Source organism: Melozone crissalis, unplaced genomic scaffold (assembly GCF_028551555.1).
Source record: "Melozone crissalis strain CALT ecotype California unplaced genomic scaffold, PUWL_Pcris_2 ptg000036l_1, whole genome shotgun sequence".
NCBI classification, from domain to species: Eukaryota; Metazoa; Chordata; class Aves; order Passeriformes; family Passerellidae; genus Melozone; species Melozone crissalis.
The window spans coordinates 22,052,550-22,070,772 of NW_026535814.1; the positions used below are offsets into that span (position 1 = coordinate 22,052,550).

Consider the following 18,223-nt stretch of genomic DNA (forward strand, 5'->3'; position numbering starts at 1 on the left):
AGAAGTTGATGATGACCAGAGAGAATCCTGTATTTGAATAGAATTTATGCATCATGTATGAAGTGTATGAATATGCAACAGGCTATTGCTTTTAAGGGTTAATCCTTTCTTAACGGGTGTCCTTTTTCAGGCTTGTGCTGCCCAGAAAAAGGTACCCGGAGGTCCATAATTCTTTGTTTCTATTGTCTCATATTGTCCTAATTCAAATTGTCCAAATTATTATTACTCTAGTTGTATTACTATTTTTATAACCATTTTATTACTATGAAACTTTTAAAATTTTAAAAACAAGTGATTGGCATTTTTCACACGTGGCAGCACTGCGGGCAGGAGCAGAGCGGGTACCAGGGCAGGCCAATCAACATTTCAACAGCCTCAGGTGCTGGGAGCGAGCCTGTGGGGCAGGACCCCTGTTTGTGGATAAAACTGAGGGGTGTTGAGGGGTGTCTGTGCTGCTGGGCCCTGCCTGCCCCGCGGCCGCTGTCCTTCCCTCCTGGAGGATTGAGGCGCTCCGGCAGCTCCATCGCCTGCCGGGATGCGCTCCTGGAGTTTCTGCCTGTGCAGGTGTGAGCTGAGCTCTCTGTCGAGCACCTGAGCCAGAGGCTCCGCAGGTCCCAGCCCCAAACTGTCACAAATTGTTTGGCTCAGTCCGGGTCGCTGATGTTTCGTGCTGCAGTGGGAAGCAGGAGGGGTTTCCTTGTGGCCATGCCTCAGTGTCCCCGGTGGTTCCTAGGCATTGTGCAAAAGGAAGATGAGGTTCACGAGCCAGTGAAGCTGCCACTAAATACTTCCTGACCCAAGCAGCTGCTTCTGCCTTGTCTCGTTCTGCTTTTGTCTCGTTCTCCAGCATAACCAATGCATGACATACCACACAATGGGACATCACCCAACTTACCCACCCAACATCCTGCCTGATCCCCACTTCAGCAATCACAATAAAACTAGGACTAGCACCGTTCCACTTCTGATCGCCAGAAGTACTCCAAGGCTCTCCTCTCACCACTGGCCTCCTCCTATCCACCGTTATAAAACTCCCCCAATCATGCTACTCTACATAACCTCACCCTCACTACACCCTACGCTCTTAACTATCCTAGCTATCCTCTCGGCAGCCCTGGGAGAATCCCTGTTGTGCAAAAGGAAGATGAGCTGTTAAGGCATTTAAGTACTTCCCAAGGCCACACCAGGAGCAGGTGGTTGAGGCTGCACACAAAGCCTTTTGTCCCTGGCTGCCACCTCCCCACCTTCCCCCGAGCTCCAGCCTTGCAGATCCCTGCCTGAGGAGTGATGATTTTTGCTCACAAACTTGACAAGCTCCACGTTAAAACCACTTGACTGCACCTTTGCCCCTTCAGCTCGGGAAGCCCTGATGTTTCTGCCTTAACAGGGAAAAACCTCTCCCAGTATTCAGCTTAAATCCAGACATGGCTGAGGAAAACCTCTCACCCTTGTGCCTGGCCTTGGAGGCTGCTTAGTGCGAGCTCTGGCCCTGCACCTCTCCCTCTTCTCTAAGCGAAACCAGCTCTTCCTCCTTGTCCTGGTGTCTCCGCAGCCAGGGACGCTGCTGCCAGGAATTGGCAGGAATGTCCCTTCCCACTTTGCTTGGTGGATTTTGGTGCCACCATTTGTGGGGCCAAGCATTGCAAACCCCGCTCATGGCCAGGGACACCAGGCTGAAAGGGGTGAATTTCCCACCAGAATCGTTCCCTTACTAATGGTTTGCAACTTTTAATTTGGGTCCTCACCTGAACACGCAGGATGTGCATCTTCTGTGATTTGCGGGTTTTCTCCATATTTGTACTGTTCCTCTGGTTCTTCTTGATGGTGGTTTTGAGGTGTCTGTGCCCAGAAGTGTACGGAAGAGATGGGAAGCAGGTGAAAAATGGGAAATTCCACCATCTCTGGGGCTCCTTGCCTCCAAACCCAATGCAGGTGCTGCTGCAGGAGCTCTTCCCCAGGTGCAGCCACGTGCCTCTCTACCTCTCCCACCCAAGCTTCAGATTTGCACCCTTGGATGTTGCTTTGCAGCCCCACGGTTGGATTTTTTACAAGCCTCAGGAAGAGCTCCTGGAAACAGAGCAGGGGAGAGATGTTCTGCAGAACGTTATCAGAAGCATCAGAAAACAGCAAACCAGCCTTTCTTCTGGATGCTGGAAGCACAGAGAGGTGGGGGTGGGACTCAGACCTGCAGAGCTTTGTAGAGCTAGCTTTTGGAGCAGATCAAGCTTAAAACACAGGCTTTGGAAGGCTCAGCTTTTGGAGCAGATCAAGCTTAAAGCACAGGCTTTGGAAGGCTCAGCTTTTGGAGCAGATCAAGCTTAAAGCACAGGCTTTGGAAGGCTCAGCTTTTGGAGCAGATCAAGCTTAAAGCACAGGCTTTGGAAGGTTCAGCTTTTGGAGCAGATCAAGCTTAAAGCACAGGCTTTGGAAGGCTCAGCTTTTGGAGCAGATCAAGCTTAAGGCGCAGGCTTTGAAAGGCTCAGATTTGGAGCAGACCAAGCTTAAGGTGCTGGCTTTGGAAGGCTCAGATTTGGAGCAGATCAAGCTTAAGGCACAGGCTTTGGAAGGCTCAGCCCAGCTCAGGGCTGCTGCAAGATGTTCTGGTGCTGGATTTGGTGTTTCCTTTCATCTGCCTTCAGCAGGGGTATTTTCACCCAGCCAGAGCTGAGGTCCTGCCTCTTCTGCAGCATGGGAGCACCAGGCTGCCTCCCATGATGGATGGGGAGCCCAGGCAGGGAGTTCTTGCCCTGGTGGCTGGGGAAGACAATTCCTGCTTTTTTCACCTCTACAAAGTGCCATTGCAAGGCACAAAGAACACAGAGGGAGGTGACAAAGAAATGATGACATGGCCTGAGCAGCCACCCTTTATCTTCACTTTTTATCCTTTGATTTCATCTGGCTTGATTCCCTAACACCTAACCCTGGTGTGGGGTGATACAAAAGGTCTACCAAATGCTTTCTCACCCCAAAAGCAGTGAGGAAAGGGGCTGAAGCTCTGACTCCTCTCTGTGCCCACGTCTGGGGGACGATGCCTGGGAGGGCACCTGGGCAGTGGTGGCACTGGTGGCTGCAGGGAGGCTTCTTGCAAAGATGGTGAATTCTAATTTATTCCCACCTCTGACCCCAGCAACCACAAAAGGGTGCTTGGAAATCTCCATCTGAACCACTCCTTTTTTTAAAAATAGACCAATCTGCATCCAGATCTAGCCAGTGGAGGGTCCCTCCTGCTTGGTGTGGCCACCAAATCCTCTGTGCTCTGACCCCAAAGTGCATCCAGGCCCCCGGTCCCTCTGGTTTTCTGGCTTCCTACATGTGCCCACAGAAACCATCAGAAATCTGATCTGTGTATTCAGGAGTCTCCTTTATTCTCCCAAAGGCTTAATTGATTTTCTCTGTCTGCTCTTGCTGGGCCTAATATTACTTGAATGGCTCACTTATATGAATTAGCTTGATTAATGGCAGCACCCAGACACAAAGCTCCTCAGCCTGCTTGTGCTTTTCATGCGAGCTTTTCCAACCTCTTATTCTCCTCTGCTGAGGCCAGGCTTTAGCCCCAGCTGGTGGGAGCAGCAGCCCACAAACACACAGAGAATATACAAATAGAGTTCCTCAGATGAGGTAGAATTTCCCCGGCTGAAAACATCAAGTTACAGATTAATTTGTCGCACACAAAAAAATCCTGGAGTGCCTTCCTGCTCCTCAGGCCTTGTCACTGGTGCTGTCGCTGGCCTTTGGTGACAGCAAAGGTGTCACCAAGGTGAGGTGCTCGGGGTCTTCTGCAGGCTGTCCTGCTTCTTCCACAGCAGCCTGGCCAGGCTCCCCTGGCTGTCCAAGGACTGGCTCTGGCAGCTGCAGCCTCCTCCAGACCAAAGGCTCTGCCTGGCACCAGTGGCCCAGCTGGTAATTCTGGTTTGTTCTTCACCTGGAAGTGTCTGGGAAGGACCAGAGAGGTGAAACCAGCGCAGGGTCTGTGAGTCCATGTGAGCTGGGACTGATGCTGCCCTCAGCCCTCACCAAAGCAGCTCTGGCTGATCCAGACCCTTTCCCAGGGACAAACCGCATCCTTTCCACGGTGAAACCGGACCGTGCTTGCCTGTTCTTGGGGACACTCAGAGGAAAAGTGGGACCCAACATCAGCTGTGCCCCTGGAACTGGGAGCCCCACGCTGAGGGGCACAGCCCCACATCCCCGAGATGCGCAGGGTGTCTCTGCTTCGGCCCGTGCAGCTGAAGAACGAGTCTGGACTCTTCACTTTTCGGTCTTGAGGTTGTTTATTAATTCTTATCTATAAAATTTTCATTCTGCCCAGCCGAGATCTGCTCAGCAGGGCAGCCACAGGCACTCTGTGTTGTCCTTTTATACTACAAACTACCTATAACATATTTACAGTTAATTCCCAGTACCTATCACCTATGTTAGACAGTGCACTTCTACTCTAAACCAATCCCAAGGTGCCAACATCACTGCAGAAAATGGAGAACAAGAAGAAGAAGAAGAAGAAGAAGAAGAAGAAGAAGAAGAGGAGGAAAGGCTGGACAGACCCAGATTTCTCCATCTTGTCCCCTTAACCCCCATACCAAACATCCCAAAATCTACGTTTTCACCCTGTGATCATTTTGTTATTACACTATTGAAACCTATGTGACTTTCACATCCTCATACAAAGTTGGCAACTTGCTCCAGGGGTCAAAATCAAATCCCCAGGTGCTCTGGGCAGCATGCCAGGGTCTCTGAGCCCCACAGTGGGGTCCTCGGCAGCTCTGGACACCCGGAGGGATGCACTGAGCTCTGACACCTCATCAGCTGAGCCCCAGGACAGTGACACTTTGCTGCAGACACCAGGAAAAGAGAGGCTGGGAGGAGCAGCCCGCATGTCCCACACAGCAGAGCACTCCTGCAAGGACCAGTGGGGACACACGAGGCTTGCTGGCTGGTCCCAGGCACCAAAGCAGTGCCTGGAGCCACCAGGAGTAGACAGCCAGGAGGAGTGAGCAGGTGCCTCCACCAGGAGTAGACAGCCAGGAGGAGTGAGCAGGTGCCTCCACCAGGAGTAGACAGCCAGGAGGAGTGAGCAGGTGCCTCTACCAGGAGTAGACAGCCAGGAGGAGTGAGCAGGTGCCTCCACCAGGAGTAGACAGCCAGGAGGAGTGAGCAGGTGCCTCCACCAGGAGTAGACAGCCAGGAGGAGTGAGCAGTTGCCTCCTGTGCCTTTTGGACAACCCCTCCAGCACAATCCAGCTCCAGAGACCTGTGAGGAGGTGATTGGGGAGCTGGGGATGCTCAGCCCAGCCCTGCCCTGTGTTCCCTGCCTGATTTTGGGGCTCAAGCTCCCCAGGGATGGCCTTGCCAGCGTTGCCCAGACCCATGTGGCTGCCGAGCCCCAGCTGGAGGGGAAGGACAGGCTCTCAGCTCTGCCATCATTGCCGTCTCAGCAGCAGCCAAATTTTCCTGTGCTGCTGGGGGTGCTGCCACATGTGCCAGCAATCCACAGCATCACTGCCTGCATCCCATCCTGGGGCTGCTGGACCTCCTGGAAGGGCGAGCTGCTGGAAGGGAACACCCAAGGCTGGTAAATGCTTGTGGCTGGAAGCAGTTGCAACATCAGAAAATCCACAAAGAACTCCCGAAGTTTTATTTGTAAATTACACACTTGGCACGGGAATTGCTGTTAGTCTCCCACAGTAAGCACACAGCAGTGTGGCTTGGATAAAGAGATAGGACTGGATGTGGGGTGTTTCCATGTGCTCAGCCTGGGGTGGAGAGCAGCTCTGCCTCACTGCCTGCCTTGCGCTTGTGAACTCCCAGCAAAGAACCTCTAGAAAAGGCACAGCAGTGTTAATTAAAAGCTGCCTTGGGCATTATCTCAAGTGCTCTCCCCATGAGACTCTCGGATGCTGCTGGCAGTGCTGGCTGGGAAGTTTCTCTGCAGGGAGGTCAGTGCCAGCTCCTGGAGCCCTTTGCAGTCCCAGATGTGGAGTGTTTGGGGTTCAGGTGTGAATTTCCCCCTATGGAAAGGCTAACACAGATGGACACTGCTCAGCTTCAGTGTGTCTTGGGATCAGAGAGGCCGGGCAGCTTCCACCACCTCCAAAACAGGTTCTTAAGCTTCAAAACCACTATTTGCAATGAGAACAGCAGGGCAGGAAAATGGCCAGTCTTGGGGGAGTTTAAAAAAATAAAAAGTTATCTTGGTGTGCACTTGGCATGGCGGTGGTTTCTGAGGCTGGAACTCTCCCAAGGCTCTGGATCTGGAGCACAGAGGGCTGGAGTTTCTTGGTTTGGAAAGACAGGAGTCTGATAAGGATGGCAGGAGCCTCCCCTGAAATGGAGAATGTAAACCCTCCCCACCCTTCCCAATTGCTATAAATTTTAAATTAAGGGGCTCTCAGGCAAAGATATGGGAGCAGGAAATAACAGTTCTTTAATAGGAAAAAAAAAAAAAAAAAAAAAAAGATAAAATAAACAGTGCAGTACACTAGACAACATTGACAGAGTCAGAACCCAATCTGACACCCTGTGGGTCAGGGTGTTGGTGGCAGTCTAATTGGAAATGTGGCTGCAGTCCTCCTGGAGTGTCAGGTGTGGTTCTGTTGGAGTAAGGGGAATATGTAGTGAAGGATGTATTCTTTCTCTAAAGATCCAGTGGAAGAAGAGATATCTGCTGTTCGTGTGGAGAATCCAGTGGAGAAAGCTGTGCTGGTGTCTAAAAAATTCTGGATCATATCCGGGTAGCAATGCTCGGCTCCTCCCTCTGGGCGGAGCATCTCACAATGGGATGTTACAGTTCTTATCAGCCATGCAGTGACAGTCAATAGTCTGTTATCAGCAGACATCCCCTCCCGAGGGAGGTGTGACTGTGGTCACTCAGAGAGAGAGATAAGGCAAACTTGACAAAGGTAATCTGCCATACAGATGGGAATGGCAATCTTCAACATGGAGGACGCCTCATCTGGGCTGTCCCTGCAGGAGAGAGCATCTCCTGGCACACAGACCACTGCAGAGGGCACAGACAGCTCCTTCAGCAGTGCCATCCCTCAGCCCCCTGCCCCAGCCCCTCAGACACCACCGGGGCTGCTGCAGAGCCATCCTGCTTAATTGGGACCTCGGGGAGGCAGTTCCCCTTCTGAAGCATGCTTTCTTCTAATTAGCAGGTAAAATAATCTGGGGATAAATAGGAAGACCATTACTAAGTCCCATTTTTATTTCTCTTGTGCTTCCCATGCTTCACCCCAGATAATTTGGAGCAATGCCTGGTGAAAGTCCATGCAATGGATAACCAGGCTGCTTGTTTTCTGCAGGCTCAGTCCTGCAAACAGCCAGGAATGCAAATGCTGGCAGCTGGCAAAGCACAGGGATAACAAGGTGGGGAGGTGAGTTGTTCCTTGGATGGCTCCTCTCTTAAAGCTCAGCTGGGATCCACGTATTGAAAGGGATTTACTCCAAAGGGTGGGGGTGTAGAAGATTTGAGGTGGTGCTGTTTCACCTGGGCATCATCTCCATCTGATACTGTGGGGACAGCCATGACAAAAGAAAGGCCTCTGCTTTCAGAAGGAAAACCACCATTTTTGAAATAATGCTATCCATTTTACCTCTTGTGGCTGGATTTCTGCTGTGGGTAGGGTCAGGAATGCAGCAGATCTGCGCTCTCCCAGAGCTGTAAATCTGCACTGCACAATTTGTGTGGGGCCTTCCTGCTGTGCCTGGGCTCTCCCAGAACTGCAAATCTGCACCCCACAGTCAGTGTGGGGCCTTCCTGCTGTGCCTGGGCTCTCCCTGTCCATGATGTCTTTGTGTCCAGAAGCTGTGGGGGCTATGAGCAGGCAGAGGCTGTGCTTTCAATTAAAGCCTTTATTAATGAGCAAAGTGCCAGCATGAATGGGCTGTGTGGCCAGCAGGAAGGATGCTGGGCAAGGCAGGAGGTGCTGTGGTGTGAGGGAGCTCCTGCTGGCCAGTACAAAATGCTCCAGCACTGTCTGGGCTGGGACAGGGGCTATGGCAAAGTCTGGGCTCTCCAAGGCCATCCCTGACGGAGCACCAGGATCTGGGAGCTGTCACCTCAGGGTTTTCCTGTGCCATGCCTCCTCTCCAGCATGCTCTGGGTGCTCACAGAGCACCTAAAAAACAGCAGCAGGAGGTGAGAAGTGGTGGGGATGTGCGTGGGCAGAGGGGAGCGCCCCTGGTGCCAGGAAGTTGTGACAATCCCAAGGATTTACAAAGGTAAATCCTGCCTACAACATGAGAGATGCTTCATCTTTTTTCTTTGCCTTGGCAGTTTTAGGTCAGTTTAATGGAACAGAAGGAAAATGAAACCTCCCAGGAAGCTGGTGCTAAACTGGTGACAGTCTGGGAAATCAGAAGCTTGGCTCTTGGCTAGTTCTGCTGCCTGTGAGGTGCAAGGAGCAGGCTGGGATCCCTCACAGCTGGTCACTGCCAGTGCTCGCCACTCTTGTCCTGGCCTGGTGCTGGGTGGGTGCCCCAATACCAGCATTAAATCAAATGTGATGTGATGGGGAAAGAAGATGCTATTGTTCTATTTGTCCTTACTTTTCTATTTCTTACATCATTTTTCTGCTAATCTATCTCATGGCTACACCTTAGCTCTAATTGCAGTTCTGCTGTCTCTAAAGCCTGCCTTTTACAGCTTTCCCAAAACCCTCTAATTTTATAAATTCCCATACTAAACTGGTGACAGTCTGGGAAATCAGAAGCTTGGCTCTTGGCTAGTTCTGCTCCCCGTGAGGTGAAAGGAGCAGGCTGGGATCCCTCACAGCTGGTCAGTGGCAATGCTCACCACTCTTGTCCTGGTGCTGGGTGGGTGCCCTGATACCAGCATTAAATCAAATGTGATGTGAGAAAATGCAGGGAGGAGTGAATAAACTGTCATTTCAGGATGCCAGGGGGCCTGGGTGCAGCTGTGGGGCAGGAAGGAGGGCACAGGGACAGACAGTGTGGGCACAGAGCGTGAACAAGTACCTGCAATAAAAATGAAGTACATGGGTTGTGCTGTGATTTTGCTTTCTCCACACAGACCCAGCCCCAGGAGCTCCATGTCTGGACATCGTCTCTGCTCACCACTCCATCATTGTCACACCAGCTGCTCTGTGCTGTGCTCTGCCACACCCCCAGCCCTGCATCCAGGGCTGCTCCAAGGCATCTCCCACCCCTCCTGCTGCTCCGTGGAGTTCTGCATCCCTCATGGAGCCGTGGAGGAGCTAGCAGGGCCTAGGGCAGCTCTTCCCCTCTGCCTGGAAGGTCCCATGCTCTGACATCTCCTCCTTCAAAGCATTCCCGTTTCCAAGAGGCAGACTCTGGTGGGAGCTGTTTCCCCAGAGGACACCCCTGAGAGTGCCTTGGCTCGTGTCCTGGTGTCCAGTAGTGGTTTGAGCCCAGAGCCAGGGTCACTGCCAGCCTGGCAGTGCCACACTGGCAGCCTTGCTCCACCAGCCCCAGGTGAGCCAGACTCACTTCTGAGAGGCACAGACTTGCTCCCTGAGCTGCCCTAAAGGTGAGGAGGCAGAGGGAGGGGATGCCTGCCCCAAAGGCTGGTGTTCGTGGTGATGTCCTCAGCCCCAGTGGGACCCCAGAGCCTTCCCCAGCCTGCTCCTTCCACCTTACTGGCAGCAGAACTAGCCAAGAGCCAAGCTCCTGATTTCCCGAACTGTCACCAGTTAGTGTGGGAATTTGTATAATTAGAGGGTTTGGGGAAAGCTGTAAAAGACAGGCTTTAGAGACAGCAGAACGATAATTAGAGCTAAGCAGTAGCCATGAGATAGGTTAGCAGAAAAATGATGTAAGAAGTAGATGTAAGGACAAATAGAACAATAGCATCTTCTCTCCCCATCACATCACATTTGATTTAATGCTGGTATTGGGGCACCCACCCAGCACCAGGCCAGGACAAGAGTGGCGAGCACTGGCAGTGACCAGCTGTGAGGGATCCCAGCCTGCTCCTTGCACCTCACAGGCAGCAGAACTAGCCAAGAGTCAAGCTTCTGATTTCCCAGACTGTCACCAGTTTAGAATCAGCTTCCTTGAAAGTTTCCTTTTCCTTCTGTTCCATTAACTGACCTGGAGCTGCACCAGCACTGGTGCTGCAGCACCGTGACCCCGCGGGTGCAGGGTGGGGCTGCTGCACTCCATGCACAGCTGCCCACCTGCACAGCTGCTTCCTAGACGCTGATATTTGAGTATCAATCTGATTTATAACACCCAGGGGAGAGATGAGAGTGCGTGAGAAGGATTGAGCAGAGCACACGGCGAGCCGCAGCAGTTTTATTTCCTCAGATTGACACTCACAGCACTTTTCTGTCCTGCTGTTTTTAATTTCCACTTTATTCTTCTACATTAATACTACTCTGGGGCAGTTGATCACACATTGCTGTCACACATTTCCCTGGGGAATTAATCTTTTCCTGGTGGCAGCAGTGGGAAGGCAGAGCAGTTTCAGAGGTGTGAGTAACCCAGGGCTAGGGCGCCTGGACTACTCCAGTGAAGCTTTACAACAATGTGCAAACCACACCAAAGCTGTGCCAGAGCCCTGCCAAGCAAGGCACCTCTGAGCAACAGGCAGGGCAAAAAAGGTGCATGCATTATTAAATGGCATTTTTGTTCTGCGTGCTGGAAATACAAACTGACCTTTATGAGGGCCTGAATATGAAACATGGGCATGGCAGGCTCGCTCTGGCCTGGCCATCAATCAGCCTCTCCTTTGGTGCTCCTGCACGAAAGGTTAGGAAGTCAAAAGAGCTTTTTAAATGTTTCATGCTGTCCTTTCCTCCCTGTTTGGAGAGCTGCTCGCTCAGAGCAGTGTGAGGCTGAGGCAGTGATTCAGGCAAGTGCTGTACCCAGCTCTCTGTGAGGCAGCTGGGCTGAAATCAAAACATCATAGAATCCTTTAGGTTGGAAAAGCCCTCCAAGGCCATGGAGTCCAGCCATCCCCAGCACTGCCAAGGCCACCATTACCACTATCCCATGTCCCCAGTTGCCACATCCACACAGCTTTTAAAGCCCTGCAGGGATGCAGACTCCACCACTGCCTTGGGCAGCTGTGCCAGGGCTGAAGAAGCCTTTCCATAGAGGAATTTTTCCCAATATTTGATCTAAACTTACCCTGGCCCAGCCTGAGGCCGTTCCCTCTGCTCCTGTCCCTGTTTCCCCCGGCTGTGCCCTCCTGTCAGGAGCTGTGCAGAGCCACAAGGGCCCCCCTGAGCCTCCTTTGCTCCAGGCTCAGCCCCTGCCCAGCTCCCTCAGCCTCTCCTGGGGCTCCAGCCCCTTCCCTGCTCCGTTCCCTGGGGCTCCAGCCCCTCCATGCCTTTCCAGCCTGGATGGGGTGGCTCTCCACGGGCTCCCATCTGTGCTGGCCCCAGATCCCCCACAGTTCCCCGGCTCAGCCGCCTGCTGCTCCCAGAGAGCTGGGATTTGTTTACTATGCACCAATTTATTTCATTTTCAATTTAAAATATAAAAAGTACGTGGGTTACAGCAACATAATTTGCAGCTTGCTGATTAATAATACAGCTGACAGAACAAAATTGGGCTGCGAGCTCGAAGTGCTGAGGAAAGCTAAAATTTAGTGAGCAGTGTGTGGATGTAGGGTAGGCAGCCTGCAGCTGGCAGAGGAGGCTGCTGAGGCCAGAAACACTGTTTGCTTTTTTAGCTGCCTCACACACAAACCCTGGCTCACAAATCCCCTTCCCCCTGCCCTGCCTGGCTTGGAGATGGTCAGCACTCCACTGGAGAAGCCTGTAAGGAAATTGATCCGAGGAGAGCAATTCCTAAGTGTTCTCCATCCACACAGAGAGAAGGTAACCCACTCAGCAACGTGGGTTTTTCCCCCAAGGGCATTGAGATGTTGCCCAGCAGACAGGGTTTAGCACCTCTGGAAATGCAGCTGGTTTCACACCAGTTCTTCATTTATGGTATTTGTTATGAAAAAAAGAACTCTGCCTTCGTTCTGGAAAAAAGAACTCTGCCTTTGCTCTCTGCCTGTTGTGTCTGGGCCTGTGAAGGCGTTAAAGATTAAGGGGTGTGCTGCTGCAGGTAGGGTTCATCCAAGGCGTTAAAGATTCATCCCGGGGTGCGCTGCACCAGCTCTGCACGGTGCTCCAAGGGCTGGTGGAGCTCCAGGGATGTGTCTGGAAAAGGTGGTGCCGCGGCTGCCGAGGAGGATGTGCTGAGTGTGCTGTACCCAGCGGGCAGCGACAGTGCCAGCCTGACTGGTGTCACTTCACCGGTGTCAGCACGCCCGGATCTGGCAGGGGATGTCTGAAACTTGCTCCTGATGAGACACTCCAGTCCCTTTTATTTTAGCAGCCAGTGATTTAAACCCTGAAAGAGGCTGAATGCATCCTGTGATGGGAGACAGAGGGATATTGCGCAAGACAAGCACTTTGCAGTGAGTGTGACAGCCCTTTTATACAAGCACGGTGAAATCCAGCCCCGAACAGGGCACAGGCTCCCAGAGCAGCCTGAGCATCCCTCCTGTGCCTCTTGGCTCCTCCGCCTGTGACGGGGGTGGATCTCGGGCTGTGGGGCTGTGGCTGGGTGATGAAAATGCTCCCTCAGCCCACGACAATAAAAGTGTTGGAAATGGAGATAAGCATCCTCTCCCTGAAGGCAGCATCCGACAGCCCACGCCTGGCAAGGCAGGACTAAAGCCACGCCTTGCTGCGTTTGACTCACCTGTGCTCGTGGCTGTCTCTCACCGCGGAGAGAGAGAGCCTGGATTAAAAACCACAGCGCCGGGGCGAGAAAAAGAGATGGTCACGGCTCCCGCTACCCACACCCACCCCGGGCACCGCCGGCTCTGATCGAGCGTGCCAGAGCCCTCCTCAGCAATCACCGGGAAATTGATGTAAACACTCCGGCAGCTTTCTGAGAGCTTTCCTTCCCCTGCTCGAAAAGAGATGCGCACCATCCCTCGCGCTTGAGGATGCCGCGCAGATTATCCAGTCAGGGGCCGCGATTATCTCGTCAGGCTCCGCGGTGTTTAATTAAGTTGTTTGTGGCGCTGTCGGTCTCCATCCCGCCTGGAAACGCGCCCTGGCACCCAGCGCGGGCCGGGAGCGGCGGGTCCTGCTGCCTGAGGGGCCCCGGGGTGCCGGAGCCTGCGGGAGGATGCTCTGCGGGATGAGGGGTCAATCCCCGCTCCGGAGGGGCTCCGGGGTGCCGGAGCCTGCGGGGGGATGCTCCCGGGAATGAGGGGTTAATCCCCGCTCCGCACAGAGCTCTGGGGTGCCGGAGCCTGCGGGAGGGTGCTCCCGGGGATGAAGGGTTAATCACGGGTCTGGAGGGGCTCCGGGGTGCCGGAGCCTGCGGGAGGATGCTCTGCCGGATGAAGGGTTAATCACGGGTCCGGAGAGGCTCTGGGGTGCCGGAGTCTGTCGGAGGATGCTCCGCGGGATGAGGGGTTAATCCCCGCTCCGCACAGAGCTCTGGGGTACCGGAGCCTGCGGGAGGATGCTCTGCGGGGATGAGGGGTTAATCTCCGCTCCACCGGGATGAGGGGTTAAGCACCGCTCCGCACAGAGCCCCTTTGTGCTGGGCGCTGGGCGCTGACCCTGCCAAGCCTCGCTGCCGTTGCCGGGGCGGTGTGGGAGCCCGGGGCACTGCCAGCGTTTGTTGTTCCCCGCGCCGGGGACGCTGCCAAGGTCCCGCGAGGTGCTGCCCTGGTTGCCTGCAGCGCTGGTGACAAACACCCGCATACCCCAGCTCTTCACCCAAAACAAGCTCCTACCAACCAAACCAATGCCTACCCCCTGAGAAGAAAACATGAATGGGTTTCAGTGCTATTACTAATTCTGAGAGGGAATCATGGAGTCGCAGAATGCACCTTGAAGAGCATCTTCTTCATCCTCTGCCATGGGCAGGGACACCTTCCACTGTCCCATCCATCCAGCCTGGCCTTGGACAATTCCAGGGATCCAGGGGCAGCCACAGCTTCTCTGGTCACCCTGGGCCAGGGCCTGCCCACTCTCACAGAGAGGAATTCCTTCCCAATATCCCATCTAACCCTGCTCTCTTTCAGTTTGAACCCATTCCCCATGTTCTGTCACTCCATCCCTTGTAAATGGTCTCTCTTCATCCTTCTTGTCAGCCCCTTCAGGTCCTGAAGGGCCACAATCAGGTCATCCCAAATCTTCTCCTCTCCAGACTGAGCAATCCCAATTGTTTCAGCCTTTCCTCATGGGAGGAGTGCTCCAGCCCTCTGATCCTCTTGGTGGCCTCCTCTACTTCAGGGAAGGTAGAGGTTGGATATTAGGAAAAAAAATTTTCACCAAAAGAGTAATAAAGCACTGGAATGCTCTTCCCAGGGAGATGATGGAAGCATGTGTTTTAAAAAAGGCTGGATATGGCACTTGGTGCTATGGTCTGGTTGAGGTGTTAGGGCATAGGTTGAACTCTATGATCTTAGAGGTCTCTTCCAACCTCATTATTCTGTGATTCTGTGATTCTGTGATTCTGTGATTCTCTGATTCCAGATCTCACTGGCCCAGGTATTCAGACACCAGCCCATGCCTGTGCCACAAGCCGAAGGGCTGGATCTGTGTGGGGAGAGCCCTCAGATGCTGCCTCACCCCAGCAGGGCAGGTGCTAGGAACACTCCCATGGCACAGGGTTTGTGTGCTTCAGTCTCATCCTGAGGCTGGGGTGGCCAGTTATCATCCCCTGCTCCAACTCTGCCCTTTGCTGGCCACTCCAGGGCTGGAACCCTGTGCTGAGGGCCAGACCAGGGTCACGGTGCTGCAGCCAGGCATGACACTGTGTGTTTGCTGCAGTGACACATTGGAGCAGGATGCCACACAACAGCCCTGCCTGAGAACACCCTCACCCAAACAGCCCCGTATTTCAGCACTAGGCTTTGCCAGGAGGGCCCCACGATGCCCTTAAGTGTCCCTGGCTCTGTGTGTGTCGCCTGGGGCCAAATAACCTCCACATTTTGCACAGAGAGCACACAGGGGCATTTTCCCTGGGAGGCTTTAACTACAACTGCCCATGCTCCTATTCCTCTTTCTGCTCTGTTTCCACCCTTCCATCCGCACAAGGCACAAGCTTCTATTGAATACCTTCCTGCTCACGGGAAAACTGGATGGGAACATTCATTTTAATCCTAGACAGCAAAACAGTAGAGTAACAGATTACTATGCCACCAGAAATTGCTTATACACCTTCGTTTCCTCCCATGTAATTCCCTGGGAGTTTTAATTTACAGGACCATTTTTTATTTTTTCTCACCGCTTCCCTTGCATCAGGCAGGGTTCCTTCAGCTCCAACAAAGCAGCGCGCCTGTCTGGAGGGGATCAATAACTATTGAGCTATCACGCTTCCTCCACTTAGACTGTTGAAGCAGCTTCCTTTAATTGCTCTTTCACGCTGTAAATACAGCGCACGGTGATTTTTTTTTTTCCCTTTGAGGCCGCTCAGTGGGTGAAGGCACCCGCGGGTAGGAAGAGCTCGTCTGCCTCACCTGTGATCCATCACACCTTCCCCGCAGGGAACACCCCGGAGCGCGGGGACACGAGGGGACACTGCCAAGCCCCCGGGGCCACAGCGGCCCCAGAACGGGTCCCACGGGGACGATGACTCGGGGCAGACCCTCAAACCCACAGGTTAAAACAGATAAGCGAGTGCACGTTGGGCACGGGCAGGGGAAAGGGCAGAACGCCCAGCCTGGAGGGTCCGGCTGCTCCGCACCCTCCGCTGCAAGGGATGCCCCGAGGCGGGGGCCAGGCGGGATCCCCCTCCCTCGGCTCCTCGCAGCGGCTGGGGCACAAGCGGGGAACCAGATCCGCACCGGCGGCGCCTCCAGGGAACGGGGAGCGGATACCCTGGGCGGCTTCTGTCTTAGATGGCGAGGGATGCTCGGGCTCACCGGGCTCCTCCCGGGGATGGCGAGGGATGCTGGGCTCACCGGGCTCTCTCAGGGATGGCGAGGGATGCTGGGCTCACCGGGCTCCTCCCGGGGATGGCGAGGGATGCTGGGCTCACCGGGCTCTCTCAGGGATGGCGAGGGATGCTGGGCTCACCGGGCTCCTCCCGGGGATGGCGAGGGATGCTGGGCTCACCGGGCTCTCTCAGGGATGGCGAGGGATGCTCGGGCTCACCGGGCTCTCTCAGGGATGGCGAGGGATGCTCGGGCTCACTGGGCTCTCTCAGGGATGGCGAGGGATGCTGGGCTCACCGGGCTCCTCCCAGGGATGGCGAGGGATGCTGGGCTCACCGGGCTCCTCCCGGGGATGGCGAGGGATGCTGGGCTCACCGGGCTCTCCCGGGAATGGGGAGGGATGCTCGGGCTCACTGGGCTCCTCTCGAGGATGGGGAGGGATGCTCGGGCTCACCGGGTTCCCCCGGGGATGGGGAAGGATGCTCGGGATCACCGGGCTCCCTCCGGCCACAATGAGGGGGATCGGACCTCTCCGTGCCGCTCCGCCCGGGGATGGCGAGGGGGGAGCGGACCCCTGGGGCAGCTTTACCGAGGGATGGCGAGGGGGGAGCGGGGTGAGCGGACCCCTGGGTGTTTCCTCCCGGGGATGGCGAGGGATGACCGGACCGACCCCAGGGCGGTTTTCCCCCGGGGACGGCGAGAGGGGCTCGCTCCCCTCCGGCGGCTTTTCCTGTGCATGGCGAGCGATGGCCGGACCGCGGGCGGTCCCTCCCCGGAACGGGTGGGGGTTCCCGATGCGGGGGCGGCTTTTCGCAGGCACGGCGGGGGAGGAGGGGACCCCCGGGCGGCTCCTCCCGCGGATGGCGAGGGGGGCGCCGAGCTCCGCAGCGTCGTTTCGCGGGCACGGCGAGGGATGCCCGGAGCGCGGCGGTGCCTCCGGGGCCGGGGGGTGGCGGCGGCGGCCCCGCCCCCCGCAGGTGCCGGCGCGGCGGGGCCGGGGGTGACGTCAGGCGGGGCGGGCGCGGTGCCGGTGCCGGTCGGGCCATGGCGGAGCCGAGCGCGGCGGCCCCGGTGAGTGCGGCGGCCCCGGCGCTGCCCCCGAGCCCCGGCGGGCGCTGCCGCTGAGCGGGGCCGGGCGGGTCCGTGTCCGTGTGTCCGTGTCCGTGTGTCCGTGTGTCCGTGCCCCGTGCGGGACCGCCCGCGGGAGCGTCCCTGGGAGCGGTGCCGGTGTCGCCTCGTCCTTCCCGTGCCCCAGAGCCCCCCGCCCGGAACGGAGGGATTGGAACCGCCGGGAGCGCCGGCGGGCTGCCTGCGAGGGCGAGCGGAGACACCGGCATTGCTGCTCCGCCGTTCCACACGGGCTCGGTGCGTCTTTGTGTGCCCTGTGGGCTCGTTCGGGCGCCGTGCCCTGTCTGCGTGTCCGTGCCTCGCGGCTCTGTCCGTGCCCGAGTGTCTGTGTGTGCCCTGCCTGTCTGTCTGTCTGTCTGTCCGGGCTCTGTGTGTGTCTGTGTGTGCCTTGTCGGTCTGTCTGTCCGTGCCCGCCGGTCTGTCCGTGTTCGTCTGTGCGCCCTGTCTGTCCCGGTCATGTGTGTCTGTATGTGCCCTGTCTGTCTGTCCTGGACATGTATGTCTCTATGTGCTCCGTCTGTCTGTCAGTCTGGGCGATGTGTCTCTGTATGTGCCCTGTCTGTCTGTCCGTGTGTGCCCTGTCTGTCTGTCCAGGTGGTGTGTGTCTGTATGCGCCCTGTCTGTCCGGGCAGCGTGTGTCTGTATGTGCCCTGTCTGTCTGTCTGTCTGGGCGGTGTGTGTCCGTACGTGCCCTATTTGCCCACACGGTCCCTCTGTGTCCTTTCGTGCCCTGCGAGCCCACACGTGCTCTGTGTGCCCACGGTCCCCATGGCTCTGTACCTGCCCTGTGAGTCCCTGCGTGCCCCGGGGTGTCCCTGTGAGCTGTATCCATCCATCCATGGGTGCCGTAATGGGCTGTACCCGCCCTGTGTGCCCACTCGTGCCCTGCGAACGGGCTCTGTGTGTGCCACCCGTGCCCCATGGCCATGCAGGTCCTGTGTGTCCCACTTGTGCCCCATGACTGTGCAGGTCCCGTGGGTGTCCCACTCGTGCCATGTGTGCCCCTCTGTGCAGGTCCTGTGTGTCCCACTCGTGCCATGTGTGCCCCTCTGTGCAGGTCCCGTGTGTGTCCCACTCGTGCCATGTGTGTCCCTCTGTGCACACCCGTGTGTTCACCCAGACAAACCCGCTGTCACTGCCTGGCGGGTCCCTGGAGCCCTTCCCGGTGCCCAGAGAGAGAGAAGGTTGCTCCTCTCCCTCTGCCCTGCTCCA

At 55.7% G+C, this 18,223-nt stretch overlaps 1 protein-coding gene across 1 annotated transcript in view; it reads left to right on the plus strand.

The window, feature by feature from the left end:
- Positions 1-16,899: 16,899 nt before the first annotated feature.
- Positions 16,900-18,223, plus strand: part of MAPK4 (mitogen-activated protein kinase 4) — a 55,503-nt gene continuing 54,179 nt past the window's right edge. Inside the window, exon 1 of the mRNA XM_054283569.1 lies at positions 16,900-16,954. The gene's annotated coding sequence lies outside the window, so the exon portion shown is untranslated. The remainder of the gene's footprint in view (positions 16,955-18,223) is intronic.